This window comes from Panthera onca, chromosome E1 (assembly GCF_046562875.1).
Source record: "Panthera onca isolate mPanOnc1 chromosome E1, mPanOnc1 haplotype 2, whole genome shotgun sequence".
Taxonomy (NCBI): Eukaryota; Metazoa; Chordata; class Mammalia; order Carnivora; family Felidae; genus Panthera; species Panthera onca.
The window spans coordinates 31498732-31514286 of NC_138352.1; the positions used below are offsets into that span (position 1 = coordinate 31498732).

The 15555-nt window shown below is 40.1% G+C and overlaps 1 long non-coding RNA gene across 1 annotated transcript; it reads right to left on the bottom strand.

Moving 5' to 3' along the window:
- Positions 1-806: 806 nt before the first annotated feature.
- LOC132688160 (uncharacterized) lies at positions 807-14641 on the bottom strand. The gene is made up of 3 exons (XR_009614432.2): positions 14229-14641; positions 11246-12408; positions 807-1325 (listed from the first exon to the last, which is right to left on the bottom strand). It is a non-coding gene; the product is annotated as an uncharacterized LOC132688160 (long non-coding RNA).
- Between the last annotated feature and the right edge of the window lie 914 nt (positions 14642-15555).

Sequence of the window (15555 nt, forward strand, 5' to 3'; positions counted from 1 at the left end):
ACCTGGGTGGCTCAGTAGGTTAAGTGTCTGACTCTTGATCTCAGCTCAGGTCATGATCTCCCAGTTGGTGAGTTGGAGCCCTGCGTCAGGCTCTACTCCGAAGGTGCAGAGTCTGCTTGGGATTCTGTCTCTCCTTCTCTCTGTCCTTCCCCTGCTTGTGTGCTCTCTTTCTCTCGCGTGCAAAATAAGCAATAAATAAACATTAAAAAATAAAAACATTTTAAAAATGAATAAATAAAAATCAAGTTCGTTAAAAAAAAAAAAGTTAACCGTAGAATTAGCATATGGTCTAGTAGTTCTACCTCTAGGTACATACCCAAAAGGAGTGAAAGCAGGGACTCAAACAGACATAGCAGCGTTACTCACGTTAGCCAAAAGGCAGAAACAATCCAGATGTCCATCAAAAGATAAATGGATCGACAAAATGTGGTGTGTACATACAATGGCATATCATTCAACCATAAAAAGGAAGGAAATTCTGATACAAGCCACTATACAACATGGGTGAGCCTTGAAAACATGCTAAATAAAGTAAGCTACATGCAAAAAGGACAAATATTGTATGATTCTATTTACATGAGTTACCTAGAATGGGCAAATTGATAGAGACAGGAAGTAGAGTAGTGGTCATGGGGTGGGGGGGGGGGGAGAGAAAAAGGAATGGGAGTTATTGTTTACTGGGTACATAGTTTCTTTTTGGTGTGATGAAAAAGTTCTGGAAGTGAAAAGTGGCGATGGTTGTACAACTTTGTGAATGTACTTCATGCCACTGAATTGTTCACTTAAAAACGGTTTAAATGGTAAATTTTATGTTATCTCTATTTTACTACTGCTTCTAAAAAAGAGCACAGGTGGAGCTGGGTTTGAATTTGGGCTTTGCCATGTACCAGCTGTGATTCCTTGGGTAAGTTATGCAAACCCACTTGGATATGTTAGAGTAGCCAGGTTGTGCTACAGCTAAAACCAAAGCAACAAAACAAAACACCAAAATATTGGTAGCACAATAAAGATTTCTTTCTTATTTACATTGTATATCTGATATGCAATATGGATGGTGGAGGACATGGGGGGCTCTGCTCTGAAATACTCTCAAAGTACCAGGTTGATGGAAGCTCCACCACCCTGTGCCTTACCTCATGTGGACACCACCCTTCTAGGCACCATGCAGGGAAGGAGAAGAGTGGGAGAATCATGCACAGGCTTTACTTTGCCAGCACCTCCGGTCCCACCCAACTGCAAGGGGCTGGGACATGCGGGAGAGCAGGTAGAACTTTGGATGAGCAATGCTGTGTCGGTCATACTTCTCAGTGCTTCGATTTCTTCATCTAGAAAATAAGCATAGGAATTTTAAAAATTACGGTATAATTGGCACATAACATTATTAATTCCAGGTGCAACAATATAATGATACAATATTTGCATAACTACAGGAAAATTTTAATCTCAGGTTGTTTTGAGGATAAAATGATATGATATATGTAAAGCACTTAGTATACATAGTGAACATTCATTAAGATATTATGTTTCAAGGGGAGCCTGGGTGGTTCTGTCGGTGGTTAAGCGTCTGACTTTGGCTCAGGTCATGATCTCCTGGTTCGTGGGTTCAAGCCCCACATCGGACTCTGTGCTGACAGCTCAAAGCCTGGAGCCTGCTTCAGATTCTGTGTCTCCCTCTCTTTCTGCCCCTCCCCCACTCATTCTCTCTCTCTCTCTCTCTCTCTCTCTCTCTCTCTGAAAAATAAACATGAAAAAAATTTTTTAACAGTTATGTTACAAAAACTAAAAATAGGACTACCATACAACCCAGCAATCTCATTTCTGGGTATATATCTAAAGGAAATGAAAGCAGATGATCGAAAAGATATCTGCACACCTATGTTCATTGCAGCGTTATTCACAATAGCCAAGATTTGCAAACAACCTAAGTGTCCATCAAAGATGAATGGATAAAGATGTGGTTCATATATACACAATGACATACTATTCACCATAAGAGAAAAGGAAATCCTGCTAGTTGCAACATGCAAAGAGCTTGAGAACATTATGCTGAATGAGATAAGACAGAGAAAGACAAATACCGCATGATATCCTACATTTGTGAAATGTTAAACAACAACAAAAACCCTCAGAAAAAGAGTGGAATGGTGTTTACTAGAGACTGAGGGGTAGGGGGAAGGGCAAGATGTTGTTCAAGGGTACATGCTTGCAACTAGCAGATAAATAAATCCCAGAGATCGAATACACAGTATGATACACAAAGCTGTATTATCAATGTTAAATTTGCTAAGAGCCTAGATCTTAATGTCCCCACCACTAGAAGAAACAATTATGTGACGCAATACAGGTTATTAGCTGAGAACGGCAATCATTGCAATTTCAATTATGAAATCGGTATGCTGTGTACCTTAAACTTACACAATATTATATGTCAATCATATCTCAACTTAAAAAGTGTTATGTTCTGGGGAGCCTGGGTGGCTCAGTCGGTTAAGCGTCTAATTCTTGATTTCAGCTCAGGTCTCAATCTCACGAATCGTCAGGCTCTGCGCTGACAGTGGGAGCCTGCCTGGGATTCTCTCTCCCTCTCTCTGCTCCTCCTCCACTCGCCGAGCACGAGCTGTCTCTTTCTCAAAATAAATAAATAAACTTAAAAAAAGGAAAAAGGGTTATGTTCCATCCAGCTCCATAATTTTATCCTGAGGATCGGGATCTGCTTTGAAAGTGTCTGCTATTGGCCTCCAGATATACGTAAGCAACCATTTGCCTCTGTCTCAGCAACGCTGTGTTTTAGTCAGAGCTCTTTTGGGTTTTCAGAACATCTCCCCCTCTGTTTATTTGTAATCTCTTTTTTGCTTGTTTATTTGTTAATATTCTTGGTGCATTTTTCTACTGCTGTATCTACCTTTTCCTTGTTGATTAGTAACAGATTATTAACCATTTGTCTATTGCATATGTTGCAAATATTTCTCCCAGTTTGTCATTTGTATATTAACTTTGAATGTGGTGAGATTTGGCATAAAGACATTTTTATGTTTGGGGTTCTTTTTGTTTGTTTGTTTGTTTGTTTGTTTGTAGTCTGAACTATTATCTTTTCCTTCATGTTTTCCACCCTTGGGGTCATATTTAGAAAGTCTTCCTGCTCCCCCAGATTATAATAATGCTCAATTTATTTTCTTTCTGGAATGTTTATGGTTTCATTTTGCACATTACTTTGCATGTGGTATGGGGTAGAAATAATAATAGCTAACATTTATGAGGCACATTTTATGTGACAGGCACCGTGTTTTTATTTTTCACCACCCATTACTTTTTTTAATCCTCACAATGATGTACTTGTTTTTATTACTTTGTTTTTAAATCTGGGCAAAATGAAGTTTAGGGAGGTTAAGTATCTTGTCTGCAGTTACACAGCTAAACAGTGGCAAAACTGGCATTCAAACCCTACGTCTATCTAGTTACACATCTTAATTATCACAGTATATATTTTCTACACTTGATTTTAGCCAAAAGGCCGAGAAGCAATTATCGCTGTATCTATTTTCTAATTCCCTCCCCCAAAATCATTAGCCAATTTTGCAAATACATTTTGCTGTGAAATTCAGCATCTCCCTCACCGATGGGAATGCCACTCTTACCATCAAGTTTTTGCTAAGTTCTTGGGTCTATTTCCTCCCTTTATGTCCTTTCTATTGATTGTCCTGTCCATCCTTGTGCCAGTAACATACTCTTATGGTGACTGCTGCATTATTTATACATTGAACTATCTGGGAGGCCAACTCATCACTAGATGCTCTTCTTTCCCAAGGTTTTCTGATCTTTTCTTCACTATTTATTCTTTTGGAAAAATTTTAGAATTATGTCGCCAAGTCCGCAAGAAATTCCACTGAGAGTTTTGCTGAAAATAGCGGGGGCTGGGGAGGCCTTGCATGATGAGAGTAGAGTTCATCAGATTCCTCAGTTCATAGTACACATGGTCTGTGTAAGGCATGTTAGCTCTCCCTTATTCTTAACATTAACCCACAGTTATGTGTTTGAAATGCGCCTCTGGATGTGTTAATGTATGTATATATTCTCATAAAATACATACGGCTGTTTTGTGCAGATGTTTAAATTGACAGAATAGTAATGGTCTAAGGATGGTTTTGTTTTATTTCTTTGCCCAATACTGTTTTTATGACCTGCTCATGCTGCTGCACGTACAGCTAGTTCACAGGTCCACGGCTGAAGAGCACAGGACGCCCCCCAGTATTTCACTAATGACAGACACCTTGGATGTCCCCAAATCCTCCTTTTCACAACAGAGCTGCAGCGAATATCCTTGTATGTGATCCCTTATAGACCTGGAAACTCTCTGAAGTACATACCCTGGATTGGGACTGCTGGTTGTTGATTCTGCATCTTTGACGTCCTCAATTCTGCCAGATTTCCTTCCAGAATATCTGCACCAGTTTGTACTCCCATAATGACACGGGAGGATTTTCATTTCTCTGATTCTCCCCATCACTTGCTGTTTTTTAACGCTCCAATTTTTGCCCCTGATAGGTATAAAATGATATCTCATTGTTTTAACTTGCATTTCATTGATTACCAAGGGAATTTGAACATCTCTTTCTTATTCTTGTGAATTATTTGCATTTCCCCATCTGTGAGGTACCCATTACTCTAGTAACCCATTACTTTAGTGGGTTTCCTGTGTGTGTGTGTGTGTGTGTGTGTGTGTTAACTGTTTTTTATTTTAAGTACAATTACTCCTCAATGTGGGGCTTGAACTCATGACCCCAAGATCAAGAGTCACACACTGTACTGACCAAGCCAGCCAGGCACCCCTTTCCGTGTTCTTTTAGCTGTCACATATAGATATTCAATTCCCTGGAGTAGTAGGTAATAGAAATCATACTTTATTTTTCTCCAAATACTGAGACCGTTTTCCTGACAACATCTACTGGGAAATTCATCCTTTCCATATTGACTTGTGGTGTCGTCTTTATCTGATATCAAATTCCTTATAGATATATGGGTCTGTTTCTGAGCTCTCAACTCTGTTGCTCTGGTTGATCCATCCATTCCTGTAGCATTGCCATTCTGGTTTTACGACTATTATAGTAGATCATAAAATGTGACTGAGACAATCCCCTCTTGTTGCTTTGTCTCTAAAATTAATTTAGGTATTCTAGCAAGAATACGTTTGTTCAATTTCTCAAAAAATTCGGATGGAATTTTGGTTTGGTTGGAATTGCATTTAATTTATAGGTAAATTTTGGGAGAATTGACTTTTAAAGTAGTAAAAGTCCATAAATTTTAAAATAAAATAAAACTAGGGGCTCTGGCTGGCTCAGTCAGAGGAGTGTGTGACTCTTGATTGCAGGGTCATGAGTTCGAGCCCCACATGGGATGTAGAGACTACTTAAATAAAACTTAAAAAATAAAATAAAATAAAGGGGTGCCTGGGTGGCTCTGTCAGTTGAGTGTCCTATTTTTGATTTTGCTCAGGTCATGATCTCACAGTGCGTGGGATTGAGCCCCGTGTCTGGCTGAGCCCTAACAGCGCAGAGCCTGCTTGGGATTCTTTCTCTTCTTCGTGTGTCCTTCCCCCTGCTCTCTCTCTTTCTCTCTCTCCCTCAAAATAAATAAACTAAACTGAACTAAAATAAAATAAAATAAAATTATAAGGTTCATAATAAAGTTCAGCTGTTCCTCGCTCTATCCCTCCCTGACCCTAAGTTCCATTCCCCAGAAACTACCCCTTGTATCTCCTTAGCTCCTTCTTCTGCTATGTCTCTCTATACCTCTAAACAAGATATTTACACTGTCATTTTTAAGTATTCCTATTTAAAAATTTTTTTTAATGTTTATTTATTTTTGAGAGAGAGAGACAGACAGACCATGAGTGGGGTAAGGGCAGAGAGAGAGAGGGAGACACAGGATCCAAAGAAGGCTCCAGGCTCCACGCTGTCAGCACAGAGCCTGATGCAGGGCTTGAACTCACAAACTGCGAGATTGTGACCTGAGCCAAAGTCGGACACTTAACCGACTGAGCCACCGAGGCGCCCCTTAAGTATTCCTATTTTAGATGTTACCTACTGACCCCTTACTATAGAAATAAAATTTTGCTCCATTTTATAGCTGATAGAGACGCGCAGATACACACTCACATACACATCTTCCCAATATAGTTTTATTACCATTTTAAAAAATTGGCGCTCAGTGCTTATCTTGTTATAACCATGTAATGTTGTTCACAGCTGAGCCATATTGTATGCCATGTCCTTTCTTTGACGACTTTGTATTTTCCTTGGCATTAAAAATGACCTCACTTAGTTTGTTTTTCTAGGTACCTATCATATGCTCCAAGTCTGCAGAATACCTCTAAAACTTCTCTCCATCTAAGTGAAACACAGCTGTCTTGGTAATGCGACCACTGAAAGTTTCCATCCTCCTGCTCCAACATAGATCAGTTACTTCGAAGACCTCCTGAAGCACTATTATCCCAGACTTCCTCACATGTCCACCCTTGGTCCCTAATGTATGCTGGACATAGCATCACTCTGCCCCTCTTTTTCTCTTTCACTTACAAGTACTCTTGTGATTACATTGACCCACCCAGATGATCCAAGATACTCTCATCTCAGACTCCTCAAAGTAATCACATCTGCAAAGTCCCTTTTGGCATGAAAGGCAACAGTCATAAATTCTGGGGACTAGGGCATGGACATCTTTGGGAGCTATCATTCTATCTACCACACCTTCACATCCTTATACTTCTAATTTTCAAATTTTTCCTGTTGTGTTGGTAAAGACACAAATTGTTGACCACCAATAGCCTTAGTAGGTACCCTTGTTTTATTCCTGATCTTAAAAGGAATGTTATCTAAAGTTTCTCTGTTATGTATTATGTTTGTACATTGTAGATGTTTGATGGATAAGCAAAGTTATGGAAGTTCTGTTCTAAGATTTCTGGGAATTCTTGTGATAAGCAGGTGTTGAAGTTTATCGAATTATTTTCTGCATTTATTTAGATAATCCCATGCTTTACTTTATTTAGTTTGTTAATGAATTACCTTGCTAGGTTTTCTAATGCCATATCATCTTTATATTCCTAATTGATCATGATGTATTATTACTTCTACATACAAATGGATTTTGTTAGTTAATATTTTATTTAAGAGTTTCATATTTATGTTCCTAAGTGACATAGATCTTAGTTTTTTTGTGGTGTGTGTGTGTGTGTGTGTGTGTGTGTGTGTGTTTTAATTGTCATCATCTGAATTAGACACATAGTGTAGGAGCCTGGGTGACTCAATAGAGCATGTGACTCTTGACCTTGGGACCGTGAGTTTGAGCTCCACATTGGGCATAGAACTTACTTTAAAACAAACAAACAAACAAACAAACAAACAAACGTAATGATATTAAGCCCTAAAATGAGTTAAAAAGTTTTCAGTCTGTTTATTACTGTTATTTAGTTTTATTCTTGTATCTATTATTTTAATATTTGATAGAACTCACCTGCAAAACTGTTGGAATCTGGATTGCTTCAGGTGGGTAAAAGTAGGTAGAGGTGTTTTATTACCTGTTTTTGTTTTTGTTTTTTTTACTGATGCTTATTCTACTCAAGTTTTCTATTTTTCTTATAACAGTTTTATCATTTTAGATTTTGCGAGAAATTTATTTACTTTTATCTAGTTATAAAATTTATCAGCACACATTTATTTATAATATTCTTTAATTATTTGTAAAATATTTATTGTGGTTGTATTATTTTCCCTCTTATGTTTTTATTTTATCTGTATCATCTCTTTCATGAGCAGCCTAAGCAGAGATTTTGTAGTATTTAAAAAAACTTTTTTTAACATCTTTTATTTTAGGGGGTAGGGGTCGAGGGAGAAAGGGAGAGAATCTTAAGTAGGCTCCGTGCCATCAGTGCAGAGCCTGATGTGGGGCTTGACCTCACTACCGTGAGATCACGACCTGAGTAAAATCAAGAGTCAGACACTTAACTGAGCCACCCAGGCGCCCCTATTATTTTTTCTTAGGTAGGCTCCACAGCCAGCACAGAGCCCAATACAGGGCTTACTCATGACCCTGAGATCAAGACCTGAGGCTGAGATCAAGAGTTGAGACCTAACAGACTGAGCCACCCAGGTGCCCCCAGTATTCATATGATTTGAAAAGCCATCATTTGTTTTTTATTAATTTTCTTGTGATAACCCATTTTATTAATCTGTTATCTTTGCGTTCCTTCTTTCTTGTTCCTTTGGGTTTACTCTGTTACTTTTTTCTAACATCTTACTTTTATTTTTTTAATTTTTTAAAAATTTTATTTATTTTGAGATAGAGAGTATGTGTGTGCACACACAAGTGGTGGAGGGGCAGAGAGAGAGAGAGAGAGAGAGAGAATCCCAAGCAGGCTCTGCTCTGCTGATGTGGGGCTCAAACTCACAAACCATGAGATCCTGACCCGAGACGAAGTCAAACGCTTAACCGACTGAGCCACCCAGATGCCCCTTAGCTTATTTACTTTCTAATAAATGTACATAAAACTAAGAGGCTACACATTTTCCTCTATTTATTTAACTATGTCCTGTATATTTTGATGTATATTGTTTTGTCATTCAAATCTAAGTATTTCATAAATACAAATTACAATTTTCCTTTTGACACAAGATGTATTTAGTGGTATAAATTTTAGTTTTCAGACATGAGCATCTTTTATGTTATCTTTTTACTGATTTTTCTTTTTATTGCATTCTGGCCAGAAATCTTAGTATATGTGATATTGAGGTTTTCTTAAAGACATGATACCTTATTAGTGTTGCCAACATTCCTAGTGTGCTTAAAAAGATTGTATACTTTTGGGGGTGTTATTTTGGGGAGAGGCATGTACATATAATACATATATTACAATATTTATTTTTTTATACACATATACTAGTTTGAGTTGATTAATTACTTTATCCAAATCATCTGTATCCTTACTTATTTTTTTCTGCTTGAATTACGAGTTCCTAAGTGGTGCTGATGTATCTGTTAGTGATTGTAGTTCTGCCAGTTATTACTTTATAGAATTTGAGGCTATATAATTAGGTGCATGTATGTTAGTAGTTATTATATCTTCTTGATCTATTGTCTCTTTCTGTTCTTGTTTGCCTCTTACTATCATTTTTTTCCCCTTGAACTCTGTTTTGTCTATTTTAATATTAAAATTGTTACCATGGCTTCCCTTTGTTTCATATTTCTATGTTTAACTTTTTTTATTCTTGTACTTTCAACTTTACAGTATTATTAAAAAAAAAAAACAACTTTGGGGCACCTGGGTGGCTCAGTCAGTTAAGCCTCTAATTTCAGCTCAGGGCACGATCTCATGGTTTGTGAGTCCGAGCCCCACATTGGGTGAGCCCCCTTTGGGCTGCATGCTCTCTCCCCTTCTTTCTCCCCCTCTCTCTCTCTGTCCCTCATGGAATTTTCTCTTTCCCTCTCTCTCTGCCCCTTATTTACTTGTGCTCTCTCTCTCTCAAAAATAAACAAATAAATAAATAATAAAAAAATAAGTCTTTTGTGGATAGCACTTGCTTGATTTGTTTGATTTAATACAGCTACAATCTCTTTTGATAGATGAGTTCAATACATTTATAGTTATTACAAATAAATATTTATATTATAAATAAATTATTTCTGCCTCTTAATTTGTATTTTCTTTTTTTTTAATGTTTATTTATTTATTTCGAGAGAGAGAGAGAGAGAGAGAGTGAGCAGGGGAGGGGCAGAGAGAGGAGAGAGAGAGAATTCCAAGAAGGCTCTGCACTGTTAATGCAAAGCTCAATGGGGGGTTCGATCTCAAGAACTTTGAGATCATGACCTGAGCAGAAATCAAGAGTTGGATGCTTAACCTACTGAGTCACCCAGGTGCCCTTTAATTTGTGTTTTCTACTTATCATATTTCTTTTGTTCTTCTTATTGTTAGTGCCTTATGTTGTATAGACTAAATTCTCTATTGTTGATTTAGAAGATACATCTATTGGGGCAATTGGGTGACTCAGTCAGTTAAGCATCCTACTTTGGCTCAGGTCATGATCTCACTGTTCAGTGGGTTTGAGCTCCGCATCAGGCTCTGTGCTGACAGCTTAGAACCTGGAGCCTACTTCAGATTCTGTGTCTCCCTCTCTCTCTGCCCCTTCCCCGCTCCCCCTCTGTCTCTCTCTCTCTCTTACTCAAAAATTAAAATAAATAAATAAATAAATAAATAAATAAATAAATAAATAAATGATGCATCTATTTTTATTTTCCTTGTGGTTACCCTTAAATAGCACAGTGCTAGCAAATCTTTTCTAGTTGGTTCTTGGGGGTGGGAGGGATGCCCTGATTTGTAGTGTTTTCCAATTTCTACGGTATAAATACTCCCATCATGGCCAATTTGAGGCTTCCAAAATGACATCACTGAACATGGAGTTGGGAAGAGAGGTACAACAGGACACCATTATATATTTAATATATGATTAATAATATAATAACATTATATTATATCCCACAAGCTAGATGAGCCAGTCCAGCACACCTGTGCACCTAAAATAGTAAAATCAAAGCTTATATTTATTTGCCCTGCCAAATTTTGAGTTTTATTGAGGTATAAGTGACATACAAATAAGATGCACATATTTAAAGTACACAATTTTGTAAGTTTTGACATGTGTGTGTGTATGTGTGTGTGCATGTGTGCATGTGAAAATATTACCACCATAGGGGTGCCTGGGTGGCTCGGTCAGTTAAACAGCTGACTCTTGGTTTCGGCTCAGGTCATGATCTCCCGGTTTGTGAGTTTGAGCCCAGTGTCGAGCTCTCTGCTGACAGCTCAGAGCCTGGAGCTTGCTTCGGATTCTGTGTCTCCCTCTCTCTGCCCCTCCCTCATTTGCACTCTGACTTTCTCTCTCTCTCTCTCTCAAAAATGAATAAACAAACATTTTTTAAAAAAAGAAAAATTACCACCATTAAGCCTATCAAAATTTTGGGCTGGAAAGAAAATCAAAATGTCTACTACACTTTGATACAGAATTTTCGTTTCTAAGAATTTTTGCCACTGAAAATACCTACTTGCTGCTACGAGAAGAAAGTGAATAGTCTGGGCAGCAAAACCAAGAGGTAGCCATTAAAGGTAAAGTAGGAAGAGAACCTGTACAAAGGAAGAATCACTTATAAAATCGCTTCAATGGCAGTTATCTATTGCTGCATTGTAAACCACCCCTAAACTTACTGGCTTGTTCATGATTCCGTGGGTCAGCGACTCGGGCGGGTATCATCTGGGCTGTTCTTCTGCTGGTCCCGTCTGGAGTCATTCATCTGTCTGTAGTCATCTGGGGTCTTAAATGGGGCTGATGGTCGAAGGTGGCCTCACCCCCTTGTCCGCAGTTGGCCAGTTGGATACAGGCGGCCTGCTGTCCGGCGTCCTTAGTTCTCCTGCGTATGGCCTCTGTGGAACTGGCTCGGGTTTGTTCACATCTCAGTCTCAGGGTTACGGACACAGACGAAAAGGGGCCAGCCCTTTTGTGCAAGCAGCTCTTAAGCTTCTGCTTGCATCACATTTGCTAACGTCCATTGGCCGAGCCCAGATTCAAGGAGTGAAGGACTAACCCCACCCCTCGACGGGGAGTGCAGAGTCACTGCAAATGGACTTGCAGGTAGGATGGGAAAAATTATTGCAGCCATCTTTGTAAACAAATGACCACCCCTACCACCTACTCAATATATTTTTTATTTAGTAAATATCAAGTGCCATATGCTAGGACCTAGTGAGAAGACAAAACATTTTCTGTCCTCAAGAAGGTCTAATGTAGGGAAGAACACACAGACAGCAAAGCTAACAGCACAATGCGGTGCAATTGGAGCCCCAACAACGTTTAGGGGACACCATGCAAGCAGGTGGGGGGACGCATGAGGCACACTGGGTGACAAACATAGGCAAAACTGCCTGGTGGAAGTGACTGCCAAGGAGTCTTGCGACTCTCTCTATTGTGGCTTCTCAATGGGTAGAAAGGGAGGGGGAGGATGAGGGGAACGCTGAGAAACGAAGTCAAAGACCTACCAACTTCAATCAGTTTTCAAATTCCAATCAGCTTCCTTTCACACATTAAACATGGAATCACAAAATCAAGACAGAACTCTGAAGTCGAGCAGAACAAAAGAAATATGACAAGGCCATTTTTCCTGAGGCTCCCCAGTCTCCCAAAGTCTCATCAGATCACATTCTTCATAAAAGATCCTCTGTGGAAGTGATTTTCCCAGATTGAGGTTGTGGACAGAGTGCCTACTGCTCACAGCTTTGGGTCTGGAGCACAGTCTTTTTCATTCATTCTCAGGAATGCCACCTGTCACATGTTTCCGGAAGAAGGCCATGATCAGCATCATGGCCAAAACGCCCTAGAAGACAACAGAAGAACGGCATTGAAAATGTAACAATGAGGGGCGCCTGGGTGGCTCGACCAGTTAAGTGTCCGACTTCCACTCAGGTCATGATCTCATGGTTCATGTGAATTCCAGCCCAGCACTGAACTCTCTGTTGTCACGGTGGAGCCCACTTCAAATTCTCTGTCCCTTCCCTCTCTGCCCCTCCTCTGCTCATGCTCTCTCTCCCTCTCCCTCTCTCAGAAATAAATTAAAAAACATTAAAAAAAAATTTTAATGTAATGATACAAAGTACATGGTTGGTGCTCAATGAATGATTCAATTTTTTTAAAAATGGGGGGGGGGGGGGGCGCCTGGGTGGCTCAATTGGTTAAGCCTCTGACTTCATCTCAGGACATTATCTCGTGGTCCGTGGGTTGAAGCCCCGTGTTGGGCTCTGTGTGGACAGCTCAGAGCCTGCAGCCTGATTCGGATTCTGTATCTCTCTCTATCTCTGCCCCTCCCCCCCCCCCAAATGAATGAGTTAAAAACGTTTGTGGTTTTTTTTTTTTTTTAATGCTTAGAAGAAAGGACATACACCTAACAGTAATCTGTGTTTATCTTTGGTCTAGTCACTGGAATGTAACGGGGACAGTTGCTTTCATTTCCAATATTTACTTCCACATTGTTTGAATGTTCTACAATCAGCAGATAAGACTGCTAGTGCCGTAAGTTTAAAAATGAAAAAAGAGGGGCGCCTGGGTGGCTCAGTCGGTTGAGCATCCGACTTCAGCTCAGGTCACGATCTCGCGGTCCGTGAGTTCGAGCCCCGCGTCAGGCTCTGGGCTGATGGCTCAGAGTCTGGAGCCTGCTTCCGATTCTGTGTCTCCCTCTCTCTCTCCCCCTCCCCCGTTCATGCTATGTCTCTCTCTGTCTCAAAAATAAGTAAAATGTTAAAAAAAAATTTTTTTTTTTTAAATAAAAATGAAAAAAGAGCCAAAGGTCTGAAGCATTTCCATCTGATGCTACCACTACTACCAATAATGAAAACTCTCAGTGAGGGCCACTTGCGTGGCTCCGCCAGTTAAGCACCTGACCCCGGATTTCAGCTCATGATCTCATGGCTTGTGGAGTTCGAGCTCCCCATCTGGCTCTGCACTGACAGCACAGAGCCTACTTAGAATTCTCTCTCCCTCCCTCTCTCTCTGCCCTTCCCTTGCTCACGTTCACTCTCTCTCTCTCAAAATAAATAAATAAACTAAAAAAAAAAAAACACCTCTTATTGAACTACTTTGTATGTGCTAAGCATTTTTTTAAGTATTTAACACATAACTAACTCTATGAGTTAGGTACAATCGTTTTTCTTGTTTTATAGATGAGGAAACTGAGACTCAGCCAGGTTATATAATTTGCCCAAGATGACATAGCTAAGAAATGTCAGAGCAAGAGTCTGATTCTGGGCTGTTTGGTTTGAGAGGTTTATTTATAATCACTATGTTATGCTCAAATACCACTGTTAGCAGGGGAACGGGACAAATATCCCTGGAAACCTGAGAGTAAGACCCCAAGCAGCAAGTACAATCTCGTAAAAGCTTTATATTTTATCTTTTTTTTTAATGTTTATTTTTGAGGCAGAAAGAGAGAGACAGAGTGTGAGCAGAGAGAGAGGGGGAGACACAGAACCGGAAGCAGGATCCAAGCTGTGAGTTGTCAGCACAGAGCCCAACACGGGGCTCGAACCCACAACCTGTAAAACTATGACCTGAGTGGAAGTCGGATGCTTAACCGACTCAGCCACCCCGGCGCCCCTATATTTTACCTTCTAACTTCATAACATACTTTCTGTCTCCAAATACCTATACATTTATTTGAAAATGAAAGCAAGCGAACTGTTTCCCATCACGTCCATCCTGGGGCTTTGTGTGTCCGGGTCGCGCCACTGTGAATGTCCAGAGGACGGTGTCGCGCACAAAATCCGTTCTTCGCGTCTCTCGCATTCTCTGGTAGATCAACCAGCGCTCGATGTTTTTCCTAAGACCTTGGAAGAGACCAAACATCAGTTAACTTCAGTTTCTACCCTGGTTCCCGTTCAGGAGATGCATTCTTTCTGCCTATTAAGTAAAATATACCAGATGACCTGTCTGGTGACCCTGACTGATCGGCAGTGCTGCTGACCCAGGGCGCGACATTCCTCAGACTGGCCCCAGCTGTCTCTGACGTGGTCATCTCCTCCACACGTCCCACAGTCTACTTTCTAGGAATTTGTACACAATCTCGGCTACAATGATTCGGTTCAAGCCAAGACAACAGTTGGTAAATGATTACTAAGTGCAAAAGTTCATTCACAAAAAAAAAAAAAAAAAAAGGAAATAGATTGTAGAAATGGTTGCACAACATGGTGGATGTTATTAAAGCCACTGAATTGCACACTTAAAATAGCTACAGTGACAAATGTTATCTTCTATATTTTACCACGACAATGAAATAGTTCAAAAAGAAAGAGCAAACAAACAAATTTATTCACAATATTTGGTCCCGGCCTCAAGGATGTTCTGGGGCTGGGGGATGCTAACTGTGTTCCTGGTGTTTGCAACCACTAGCCTCAGGGAGAGCAAGTCTGACCCCGCAACCCCTCGCTGAAACCCCTTCTGTGGCTTCCCATTACTCTTGGAATAAAGACAAAAGCCTTAGCAGACTGATTGGGCCTTATGTGGTCATTTTTCTGACCTCATTTTGTGCCACTTCCCTCCTTGCTTTTTTCGTCCCAACCATCCTGGCTTTCCTTCTCTTCCTTCCAACACGCCCAAGCTCTTTTCCACTTCAGGGTCTTTGCATGGGACTTTCTCTTTGCTTGAAAACCTTTTGCATCCCGCTCTCTTTTGGGCTAACTCAACTCAAGCATCACCTCCTCAGAGAAGCCCTCCAGTATGGGTCAGATTCCATGTTATACATGCTTAAAACCACCTATCGTCCCTTACTGCGGCATATCACGGAAAAACTCCAAATACAATGGCTTAAACGAAACCAAAGCTCATTTCTCTCTTGCATTCAGAAATCTTGGGCTCCATAGTGCCCTTCTATCTTGTTACTCCACTACCCATGACTTTCATTCCCAAGGTCCCCTACTGACCCAGGAGAACAGCTGGAGCTCCAGCCATTACATCCACATTCTCACAAGCAGGA